This window comes from Propithecus coquereli, unplaced genomic scaffold (assembly GCF_000956105.1).
Source record: "Propithecus coquereli isolate 6110/MARCELLA unplaced genomic scaffold, Pcoq_1.0 Scaffold32, whole genome shotgun sequence".
Lineage (NCBI taxonomy): Eukaryota > Metazoa > Chordata > Mammalia > Primates > Indriidae > Propithecus > Propithecus coquereli.
The window spans coordinates 9,314,146-9,327,504 of NW_012148841.1; positions in this window are offsets into that span (position 1 = coordinate 9,314,146).

Genomic DNA, 13,359 nt, shown 5'->3' on the forward strand with positions numbered 1-13,359 from the left:
GAACACATTCTACTAAGTGAAGTATCCCAAGAATGGAAAAACAAGCACCACATGTACTCACCATCAAATTGGTATTAACTGATCAACGCATAAGTGCACATATAAGAATAGCATTTATTGGATGTTGGGCAGGGGGAAGGGGGAGGAGGGGACGGATATAATGCATACACAAAGAGTGTGATGCGCACCATCTGGGGGATGGACATGCTTGAAGCTCGGACTTAGTCGGGGAGGGAGGGCAAGGGCAACATACGTAACCTAAACATCTGTACCCCCATAATATGCTGAAATAAAAAAAATTAAAAAAAGAAGGTATAACCTTTAGGGGGCAAGATGATGTATAATAGTTCTGAAACTGAAGTTTAGAAACACAAGCCCTTGTTTTAGGCACTGAATAACGGTATAGGTAAATAAATAACCTAACTACAAAGAGACCCCATTTGTTTCTATATAAAATGAGGTAGTTTATTTTAATATTTTAAGTTCTTCTCTAAGTCTGAATGACTTTGATTCTATGATGTTGAAAGACTACTATCGACTTAACTGTCTTGATTTTAGATGAAAAGAGAAAATGCCTTAGAATGAATGTCTGAAAACCACAAAGAGAATTCTTGCTTACTTAAAGGCAGGCTTATAATTCAAGGCTATGGAAACAGCTTCTTGAGGATTTTTAAAAATTGAAGGACTGTCTCTCTTAGAGTGCTTTGGGGGCCAAAAAATCATACATCAAGAACTTGTAATTTATTCAACAAATACATTGAGTCCTTTCTGTGGGCAAAGCACTGTGGAAATGTGTACAATATAACCCCACTATCTTCAAAGAGACTTTGATCTGGTGGGGCAAATAGATGTGTAAACACTAATAGAATATAGTATTTGTGCAAGAATGGATCTAATACTATTGAAGTGGGCAAAGGAACAATTTAGAAACCCAAAAGTAATTCAGAAAAGCTCTCTCATTGCTTGTTTACCTAAACCACATGAAAAGCATAAAATAAAGCAATACTTTAAATACTTCCTGTATCTCTCATCCATTTTCCTCGATTCTGTGCCTCTTTCTTCAAAATTCCCCCAAATCATGCCCCTGTACCTTTTGTGTCTTTCCTCCCTTTTTCCTTCCCATCCCCTCATCTGTATTGATTCTGTATGACAAAATCCGGAAGAACAGTCTGGTTTGAGAAAACCAATGTCTGAGGAAAGAAAAGGAAAAGACACTAAACAAGCAAAGACAAATGTTCCTACAGGGGCCGGTGACAGCTACAGTGTGGTTTCCCCCTCCTTTTCTTCTCTTCCCTTTTTCTCTGGTACAGAACTTCATCCTATGGGGAACGAGTTCCCAATGGTTTGTGGGGCTCACACCATCCCCCATCGGTCACGGAGATAGAGGGGCGCCAGGACTGACCATCATATTCCTTCTTTCCCCTGGCCAAAGTGACTGGTTCAAGGACATACATGTGCCCAAAGCTGGGTTGACTGGAGACCCTCTGAGAGATTGGGGATTTGAACTTTAGGAAATAATGAACCTCTTTCCTTCTTTGAGTATCACAAGCTGTAAGGACCATAAAGTGTGGAATTGCCAGGGTCCATTTTCTTCGTTGGATGCAACAAGCTGCCTGCAGAATGAAGACGACTTAGGAGGAGAGCAGAACTGAAACAAACTGCTGGAAGTTTGAGTCTCCAAGTCCAGCCGTGTCTAAAGCTCACATATCCCTGTATTTTTTAGCTCCATGAACTAATAAATCCCATTTTTTTCCTTCAGCTAGTTTAAGTTGATTTTCTGCTTTTTGAAATAGAGTTCTGCACAACGTGCATCCTTAGTTGTGGTTGTGGGCATTTTTATATAATATTAATAATTGTGTAGTTTTACTCATCCTGGGTTAGTCTTTATGGAGGGTGGCAAAAATATCAGTCCTGAGCACCTGAATCTTTTCATATCCCGAGTTCCTATCCTACCTGCTTCATTAGTAGAGCTCTGTTTACAATTCAATGTCTCTGCTCCCTTTTCCTTCTATTGGGGGTATATAAAATATCCCTCAGGTTCCTCTATAGGTGCTGTGAAATAGACCACAACTGAGTTAATCGCAGTCCCTTCTTAAAGAGGCTGGGAATGGTTGGCTTCTCAAACAGCAAACTTGCATTTTTGGTGTTTAACCTGCCTTCCTTCATGACCAGTGTTTTAATTTTGGTGAAGAAAATGGAGCATGGGAAAGCCCTCTTTGACACACTAAAGCAAGAGACATAGGCTTTCCTGTAGAATATATTCCAGTGACACTGTATGAGCATATCCCCTGGAAGTGAATGATGGAATAATTATAACATTCCTACTTAAGACCCACTATAATTTACAAATTCAGAGGCCCAGTCTTCATCAAGAACTCCTGGCTGGCTTTGGAGGACTTCCTGACTGTGACTGGAGAAACTAGCTTTTTTCTACTTGCTGAGATCTCATCCACTGGGATGTGTCTTCAAGGGAAAGAGATACAACTCCTTCACTTCCAGCTTCCTGGACTGCTCAGAGAGTGCCGTATGTGAGTCTCATGAGTCTGTCTTACTAGAGATTACCTAATTATCTCCTCAGTTCTTACTACATTCAGTATTGGGGAAAATTTTGGTAGCTTTTTAGAAAAGGAATAAAATTTAATATTGCTCATTAATGACTAACTGTATATAGATCCCACACAAACTGAACTTAGAAGCTTCTGGACTTCCAGGTCTCACTCTATAGTTCGAAATGGATCACAAATTATCGTTCTTTCTCAGATGATGTGGAAAGACAAAGTAATTGCTTCTCTGTTCATTGACATTTGATAATGAATTTGGCATATGAGTCCAATAACTTCCCATGGTATCATGGTTTTAGGGCAGTGGGATCCTGATGCATGGATATGTTAGTCTTTATGGCTTTGAGTCCATCCACAGTCCTTAGGACAGAGACTTGCAAACTGTCCTGTAAATGAGGCATCTCTCTGCCTCTTATCCATCCTAATGCCTTATCTATGGTATGCTCTGACCATGATTTAAGGGCTTTTTTTTCCCCTCAGACTCCGAAATAGTATTTCTCACAATTTTCTCAAGTTTTTGGTAGCTAGTATCTGTGCCAGTCATTCCAACACCTGTCTAATGTAAGTAAAATAGCCATGGTCATGTCCCTTGGGATCTTGTCTCTGCCCATAGAGCCAGGGGGTGCTTTGAAGCAGTCAAAGCTGATATAACATCTACTTCCTCTCAGTGTTATAATTGACTTACCTTTTAAGACACTAGGTGTCTAACCATGTTGGAGTGAATACCAACTTCTAGTCTGCTACTTTCTTTGGTTACTATATAGATATCCTCAGTTTATTAGACCTTACAAAGTTTGATTATCTGGCTGGCAAAGTTATTCCTGAACAGTGTTCTTATCCATAATGTGCAATTCTGATTTTAGTGTTGCCTCCTTGGTGATTCTTGAAGTTTTTTTAAAAAGTTATCATATTTATGTCTTGGATATAATTGAAATTTTTTTGGCACCATAATTCTAACATCTTATTTATTTTTTAAATTTTATTTCAGAGCTTTATGGGGGTACACATGTTTTGGTTACATAAATTGCTTTTGTACCATTTGAGTCAAAGTTATAAGTGTGCCCATCCCCCAGATAGTGTGCATTGTATTAATACTTGTTAGGTGTGAATTTACCCATCCTCTCCTCCTCCCTCCCACCTGCTTGATTTCCGACGAGTGTTGTTTCCATATGTGTATGTAAGTGTCGATCGATTAGTTCCAATTTAATGGTGAGTACAACGTCTTAGTTCTTTTTAAGTAAAAGTGTCCTTTTGTGTTATATCTGTAATGACTCTTTTAAATCCAGGGTACAATGGGTTGTATCCTAAGAGTGTCATTTATTGGTATTTCCATAAATTATAATCTTGTGAAACTTGTGATCTAGTCTTACAGTAGTATCATCATCAGAAAAACCCAGTGCAGAAAACAAGATGTAATTGCAAAAATTTCCAGTAACTCAAATTATTTATCTGTATTTTTCAAGTATCACAAAGCAGAATCACAGTCTATAAAAATACTTTGTTTTAAAATGCCCCCACTGTATTTTCCATCTTACTCTCTCATATACCATAGCTCTTTTGGCATTTACAACATAATTTTACTTTATGTATTTACACTTTTTATATTTGTGTTTACCTTTTAAATTTACATATTAATATATGTAGATTATTTTTATCAATTTTATACCAATTATAATTTTAATGAATTCTTCAAAGAAAATTTATAGCTTGTGTTTTAAGAAATTAAAAATCTACATTTTGTTTCAGAGAACTATAATAAGGTGACATAAAGGACTTTCAAGCATAAATATATGCATATATAAGGATAAAATGCTCTAGGGACAGGGGAAGAGAAATATAAATTCAAAGAGAAAAAGCAGCAGTATTTTTCTCAGGGCTTGCAAACAAAAATATTTGAAATATTTGAACAGTGCAAATGATTGGTATGTGTTTTTGATATTTATGTAAGCAGTGCCCTGTGACAAATGTCTGACAAAACACCAAGTGTTTGGGTCCCTATCTCCAACTGGCGTCTCAGGGTCTAATTTAGAGGTCTATCCTGTTGTGGGTTCTTTGGGTCTTACCTTGGGAAAACCTCAGGGAAACTCAATGATCATTTTGTTCAACCACTACTAGATTGTGAATAACCTTTTAAAATCTCTGAAAAATTGGTTCATCATTCTTCTATCTCTTCATTTGGCCTTTCCTGCATCTCTATCCCTTCTTTGCATGAACACACCAAAAAGTGGTAATTTATGCTAAGCACTGGTGTTAAAGTATTAGGGATATGATTGGTGAACAAAATGGCTAGTGTCCTGACCTCTCTGAGCCTAAAGTCTAGCAGGAAATACAACCCATGTAAAAAGCCTGCGAATAGCCACTGCACTCCAGCCTGGGCAACACTGCAAGACCCCATCTCTGAAGACACAAACTGTCCTGCTGCATCCTCCTGCCATCCTAGTGACCAGCCTCCCCACCTCCAGCTTGAGTAAGCCATTCAAAACACAGTACTGCTCTGATAACTCCTCTACCTAAAATTTTCTAAGAGCATTCCATTGTCTTTACAATAAAATCCAAACTCCTCCCTCAAAACTCTCCATTTTCAGCGTCCTTTTTCATAGTCCTACTTTTATACTGTGGTTTACAGGCCAAATGAACATTTTCCAGATCTTTGAACAGGATATGCTGCTCTTACCTCCAGACTTTGACGCTTACTAAGGCACACAATGGTAATGAGTTTAATTAGGTAAACATATCTCTGATATTGTTTTAGCTAGTAAAATACGTTTTCCCTTACTAAGGTCTTTAGCAACACTCAATTCTTAATGCTGTAAGAGTCTATGCTATAGGAAAGCTGTAGGGAAATAGAATTTTAGAAACGAGAGCTTTTTGTAGGTATTTAAGTTACAAGCACAAATTGGTCTGGTCTTTATGTCTACCTTCTCAGGAACTGAATTAATTGATTAAAAATATGTGTGTGTGTGTGTGTGTGTGTGTGTGTGTGTGTGTGTATGTCTGTCTGTCTGTCTGTCTCTCTCTCTCTCTCTCTCTCTCTCTCTCTCTCTCTATATGTATATACACACACACACACACACACACAGTTGTTGTTCAGAGATGGGGTCTCACAGTCTCGCAATGTTGCCCAGGCTGGAGTGCAGTTGCCATTCACAGGCAAGATCCCAGTACTGATCAGAACTCGAGTTTTGACCTGCTCCATTTCTGACTTGAGCTGGTTCATCCCTCCTTAGGTGGTGGTCCCCTGATCCCAGGAAGTCATCATATTGACGCTGAGGGGACACCCAATAGGCATAGTACACTTTGGCCCAGAACTCCTGGGCTCAAGTGATCCTCCTGCCTCAGCTTCCCAAGTAGCTGGGACTACAGGTGTGTGCCACTGCACCTGACTCAATACATATTTATGGAATGTCTTTTCCATGTTAGGAAATGTTCTCAACACTGGCTATTTGTAAATAACCAAGATCCCATCCTCATGGAGTTTACGTTCTAGTGGATAAGACAGGCTGTAAACAGATGGATGTTATATGTCAGGGGATAATATGTGCAATGGAGAAAAATAAAGAAGGCAAGGAGGGAAGGGAGTTCTGGAAGAAGGCCTTACTTACTATTTTACATAGAGTAGTCAGGGAAGGCTGCTTTATAAGATGACATTTTTGCAGAGACCTAAAGGATGTAAGGGAATAAGATACAAGGATATCAGAGAAATGAGTTTTCTGGATAGTAGCAGCATGTGCAAAGGACTTGAACTTGGGATGTGCTGGGTAGGTTTAAGGCTGTTGTAGCCAGAGCTGAGCAAAGTAGGCAGTAGGGAGCATAGAAGGAGAGGGGTCAAAGAAGGCGTGAGAGCTGGGTGGGATGTATGGTCCCGTAAGGCCATGGTTCTCAAACCTTAGCCTTCATTTGAGGCATCTGGAGTGCTTGTTAAAATGGATTTCTAGATCCCACTCCCAGGGTTTATAATTCAGTAGATTTGGAGTGGGACCTGAGAACAATCCTACCAAACTCTCAGGTGATGCATATGCTGTAGAGCATTGGAGGTCATGGAAAAGATTTGGGCTTTTATTGACAAATATGAGGACCAATGGATGGGAGAGAGTGGAGGAGTGACTTAACATTTTAAAAGCATGACTGGCTGTGGTGTGGTGAATAGATGTAGGGGACCAAGGTGGGAGAATGGAGGCTATTGTAATAATCAGATGAGAGAATACGGTAGTTTTGTCCAGGATGGTAGCAATAGAAATAGAGAAAATGTGATTGAATTCTGGACACATATTGAAGAAAAACCCACTTCATTAGAAGGAAAACTCTCTTTTGCATCCCCTATTAAATGTAAGTGGGTAATTGCACAGAGTCTGTCTTTAATGTACTGTCTCAGGTGACTGGCTCATATTCAGCCCTTACTACAGGACTCAAGTTGAAATCTTTAGTGCAGATTTTACATACACTAATATACATGAACAGAATGTGTCAGAATAACTGAACTCCAATGATTGGTTGTAAGTATGTACTTTTAAACCGGGCATCTGTTCCAGATTTTTATTACATTTCACCTTTGTCATACTGATTTAATGTATATCAGATTATGAGACTATTACAGTTGACTTCAAATATCATTAAATCACTCATATCATAGTAGAAGACCTTCACAAAAGGCTAGTTGTGCTTTGTGTCTTTTATAGGATTCCTAGAAAATGTCATTATGATTATGTCTTTTTGCTAAATCGGAGTTGTAAGAACTGCTTTACATTTATATATGAGACAACTGGCTCCTCCAGTCCCAAACTTAGCTCCAGTCCTATGAATTCTGGTGCTTTTGCTCTACAGATGCTCCTTTCCATAGTGCACTGTGGTCTTAGATTTCGGTTTCTTATCTGCATGTCCCTGTGAAACAATGTCACCTTGTGTTGTGCCACATTCATCTACACTTTGAACCGCAGCTATTGTTGTCTCTAAATGGTTATGCAGGGTGAGAGGTCATTCCACCTCCCCGTGCCACCAGCTGAAACGCTTAGTGTGTTTCAGATCATGAGTTGTTAGAGCCAAAGGAATTTTATAAATCACTTTGTGTGTTCTCTCATCTTATAGCTGTGGGAAATGAGCCTAGAATAGCTAAAAAGAAAACTTATTATTTTTGTATTTCTTTTTTTTTTTGCCATTATGAGAGACAAAGGAGTGTACATGAAAAAAAGCTATTATCTGGGGTTGAATAGTAGCTATCTTAACAAAAGATCTTGTCAAAATATCATGGCAATCATGCTGGGGTCAAAGTTGTGTTAAAAATATGGTATGGAACTATGTTTGGAGCAATGACATGAAGTGGGCAGCTAAGAGGTGTGTCTCCTGTAGGTGGATGTGCCTCCATCTTTACCTGAACAGCAGGTGTGTGGAAAAGTGGAGAAAGCTGTGCCTTGTTTCCTCTTGGAGATCAAATCACTCTTTTGGTACTCAGAATTTGTTTTTAAGGGCTATCCTATTAATAACAGTTAATAAATCTCTGGGAGATAAAAGCAAGATTAATAACTCATTAATGTAATGGGAAAAATATATAACAGTGTATTTCACAGACCCTTAAGCTCATATCATGCCTTAAAGCAGTTTATACATGCCCTCCTTTTAGTTGCCAGCCAAGCACTGATTTCATTTTTTCATATATTTCGAAGCTTTGGGAGGTGGTTGTCTAAAAGGCAATCTGGGGGCTGTTCCTAGACCAGGGTGAAATTGATTCTGGAGGGAAAACAACAGAAATTTTCTACCATGGAGGACCGGGAGGGCAAAGGGATCCTCTGAGGATTCCTTTAAGATAGAATCAAAGTTTGCTTTACAGACTGTGATATTAGAGAGGGAGAGGGAGAGTGGAATGACAATTTTTTCGATATCTGGGAACTTAATTGCTAGCTTTTTATTTCACAGAACCCACATTTCTTGGTAAGCTTTAACTCTCCTTCTAGAATAATCCTGTTCACATTTTCACCTGCTTGCTGTCCCGGCATTGTGTACATCCTGCTGTGTACTTTTTAGGGCCTGGACAGGTTTGCTTCACTTCTAGGTGAAGAGGAGATGGAGGAGGGGAGGTCTGAGACAACGTTTACCATTTGCCCTTCAACCTTGTGGACAGTTTTGCATGTTCCTGTGTGAGTTATCTTTGGGAATTGTTGCTGATAAGAAAGTATATCACTATACTACATACTTGGGAGATTTTAAAATAAAATCAAATCCTCTGCTCTCCAGAAGGATCAGGCTTAAGGCAGAGGTACAGGGGTGTGAATAGATAATTCTAGACAGTGACCATCTAACTACACTGGAGAGAAGAGGTTCATTAGTGTGTCTGCTGATGCATATCCATGGTCACATTGGAGCATTTGCTATTCCCAGAACAAGTGTGTATAGTCTTTCTCCTGTCCCACTGAACTCATTAACCACCCCACTGCCTCTAGCTATTGACAATGACTTTCCTTGAAGCTCCTGTGAGATTTCCTCCTTGAAGTCTGCCCCTTTTCATTTTAAATGCTACTTCTTTTGTGCAGTGGCAGCAATTTACTTATACTGCTATTTACAGCCTTTATTTTGTTCTGCCTGATGTAATGCTGAGTTGTTTACATGCTTGTCTGCACCACTAGATTATGGGCTTATTGAACTCAGGTATATTATATCTCTCTACCACGTGCCACCTGATATAGTGACTACTGGTCCATTCAGTACATGTTCGCTAGGTGAATGGATGTAGTGGGTCAGTTTTTCCTTCCGATTTATCCCTAGAGGAGCCTGAATGAAGCACAGAGGCTGCATCCTATCCAAGTTTACACATCTAGAATCAAAGATGGGAACCAGATGAAACTAGTCTTGTTTTGATTCAAATAATATGTCGATATTTTTGATGCATGTATCATTGGTTTGGTTTTAGCATACTTAAAAACACAGGGTTTAGTCTTGTTTTTATGTGGGATTTTAAGAAAAAATGCCAAAACCAATTTGCTTACTTTCGTGACTCAGAGATACCACTTCCTCTAAACACACACACACACACACACACACACACACACACACACACACACACACACTCTCTCTCTCTCACATCACCACCATCAAATAATAAATATGGTGCAATGATTAGAGGCAGTTTCTGATTTGTAGATTTGGACTATGATTAAGTGAAGCATCTGGATAAGAGTCCAAATTTAATAGCTACTGTGCTCTTTGTGTTATGTTATACTTTTAAAATTTGCAAGCATATAAATGAGCAAGAGATTATTTATAATCACAAACTTTTGACATCCTTTGTTCTTTCCTAAAGGACTCATTCCTTTTCCTCCCCTTCCTCCTCCTCACAATCCTTCAGCCCTCCTCCTCTCACCCTTCCTTCTTCTTAGTCATTTTCATTGTCTTCCTTCTCTTCTTTGTCTTTGTCTTCTCCTCTTCCTCCTCCTCACTTAGCAGTCTAATAACTGGGTGTAGATTCTTTTTCCCTTTTCACTGAAGTTATAAAGTCCCTAATAACTAAAAACTGAAGTTTCTTAGGGTAAAAGGCAGGTTAGTGTAAAGGAAATTAAGAGAAAGAATTTGTCCTGGTAACATCAATATGTCAAAATTAGTAACTCTGAGGTCCAAATGTTAAATACTAAAATTTTTTCAGTTTTATGTCCTCTTGATAATGTGATGGTTAATTTTATGTGCTAACTGGGCTAGCCTATACTACCCAGTTAATTAATTAAACACTAATCTAGCTATTGCTGTGGAGATTTGGTAGACATGGTTAACATCTACAATCAGCTGACTTTAAGTAAAGGCAATATACTCGATTGTGTGGATAGGCCTCATCCCATCAGTTGAAAGCCTTGAGAGCAAAAACCAGGGTATCCCCAAAACGAAGAAATTCTGTAAGAATGTAGCACTAACTCCTACCTGAGTTTCCAGCCTGCTGACCTGACCTATGAATTTTGGATTTGCCAGGCCCTATAATTGCTTGAGCCAATTCCTTAAAATAAATCTCCTTATATATGTGTATATCCTTATATATGTGTATATGTGTATATTGTTCTGTTTCTCTGGAGAATCCTGACTGATGAAGATAGGAATACTTATTACAGTAATAAATACTAAAAGCAATAATCCTTCCTGAAATGCTTATGTAGTCACCTTAAGGATGCTTTATTTGGTAGTTAATAGGCATCAAGTAGCTGTGTCTATCAATGGCTAGAGGAAAAGTAGACAGTATCTGTGTTGTTCAAATAGATTATGGCTGCTTTGGCAATTACCTACTAGCATACCATAATGGTTTATAAAGAATAAATAAGGATATACTGCTCTGGAATGGACCATATTACTCTTAAGAGTAATATATATTATATATACCATTTTAATATGCTAAGAGAATTTAGTTAAGTTTAACAAAATACAAAAGCATGTTCAGAAGGAAATCCTCAATTTATGGAAAATTGTATTTAGAGATTTGATATTAATTGCACTTAAAGCACACTCTTTGATCTTCACAGAAATAATGTTAGATACTAGGTTAAAAAAAAACAAATTTATAAATTACCCAAAATATTACTATGTGAATGCTATTTTAGAAATTAAGCTTTCTGTATAATTATGTATTTGTAATGGAAAAACAAATTTCTATTTTGGAATGACAAGGATATATCTTTTCCATCTGCATTTGGTAGATGGATCTGGGAATTACATGCCTTGACTGGGCTGGCAGGCTGAGGGAGAAAGAATTTTCCCAGTTTAAGTCACTAGTGATGGCGCCTGGATCAGGGACGCCAGCATCTTGCCTTTATATTTATTACTTGGAATTTATTCATATGATCAGCATGCAACTATTAATTGATTATAGAGTACCTACTTTAAATTTTTTAATTTTTAATTATTTGGATTCATAATAGTTGTATGTATTTATGGAGTACCCGTGATGTTTTGATACAGGCATAAAATGTGTAATAATCAAGTCGGGGTGATTGAGATATCCACCATCTCAAGCATTATCATTTCTTTGTGTTAGGGACATTTCAATTCCACTCTTTTAGTTATTTTGAAATATACAGTAAATTATTATTAACTATAGTCGCCCTATTGTGCTACTGAACACTAGATCTTAGTCCTTCTATCTGTAGTACCTACTTTATGCCAAGCATTTTGCAAGGCACTAAAGGTGCAAAGATGAGAAAGACCTAAAGTGTCTTGTAGTTCTCTAGTCAGACATACCACTGCCTCTTCTATCAGAGAAATATGATTCAGTGTGGTGAGCACCACAGGGGAGTACAGAGAAGATGTGGTGGAGGTGTAGCTACATCAGCTCAGGCCAGCGCAACTGGAGTGTAGAACTGTGTTAAGAACAATGAAGGGGCTAGATTATGAACGGATGTTCACGCCTTACAGAGGACTTAAGACTTTACTGAAAAATTGATGCTTTGCTTGTCCAATACCCTTTCTTCTTCTGAGAGCAATACTCATGTCCTTTTGCGGAATTAGTCCTCTTGCAGCTGTAATCATGGACATTTGATGGGATGACACACAACACTTTGTCCCAATCAACTGGTAATCATTGTGCCAGTCCCACTAGTAGAATGATATCTCCAAGGAAGTGCTCATGGTCCAGACTAGACTGATCAGAATACTTCCAAGGAACTTTTCTAACTGTAGTTTAAGGAGGAACAGTCTTTCCTTTTTAGTCAGAGGCCGTTAGGATGTGAGCCAGGATTTTTAGGCATCAGTTCATTGCCTTTTGGAAAAGCTTGTCTTAGAGAAGGAAGTGACCCACAGAGAGAAGTGGAAACAAGAGATGGAAAAATAATTTCTGGACAGGGTTTGAGAGCTTTCTTTTTGATGTCTAAAAACAAACTCTATCCTTCTTTCCCACAATTTATTTACAAACCGACATTTTCTTTTTTTTTTTTTTTTTTTTGGTGGCTTAAGCTAACGTGAGTTGAGTTCCTGCTATTTGCAACTGAAGACTCTGGGTTAACACCAGTACCTTGGAAGAATTTGAAATTGGACTGTGACTTGATCTCTGAGTGTAATAGGAAGTCACTTTGTCACTGGTGGGGGATGGAATGAGAAGGCATAAGAAGTGGCGGGGAGACCAGACAGCTCAGTGTTTCCCAAAGTGTGGTTGAATGGGTCACCAGGATTGGAATCACCTGCAAAGAGGGAAATAGTTTGTTAATAATGAAGATTCCAGGCAACTGAATAACATTTCTGAGGACAGGGCTTGAAAAATCTGCATTTTAAACATGCACTTAAAGTGATCCTTATGTACAACAAAGTTTTAGAATCATTAAGTTTGGAAGCTACTGTGTCTATGAGGTGAGCATTGAGGTCATAGACCAGAGGAAATACAATGGGGTAGAAGAGAGAGATTTGAGAGATATTTAGTTGGCAAAATACATGGAACTTGGTGGTTGCACAGCAGGGCTTTGCAGGGGTGGGAAGAGTCTAGATCTCCAGGATGGTTCTCAGAAGCTTGATTACTTGGTAGGTAATGGTATCATTATTCTGAAAACTTGAAACCTAAAAAAAGGAGTAGATTTGAAGATGGAAGAGGAGATTTGAATTTGCGCTTTGATCATGGGTTTAAAGCATTTGTGAGGCATCTTAATAAAGTTTTCCAGCAGAGCTAACTATATATGCTGATAATTTAGGGGACCATTCTGGGTAAGAAAGATATATTTAGTAGTTATCAGAATATAAGAAGGAGTTGAATCTGTGGGCATGACTGAGATTTCCCAAAGAATAGTGCATCTGGAGAAAAAGTTTATGGTGGAGTCAAGACCAGGAGACCACTGCTGTTTGAAATAGTGCA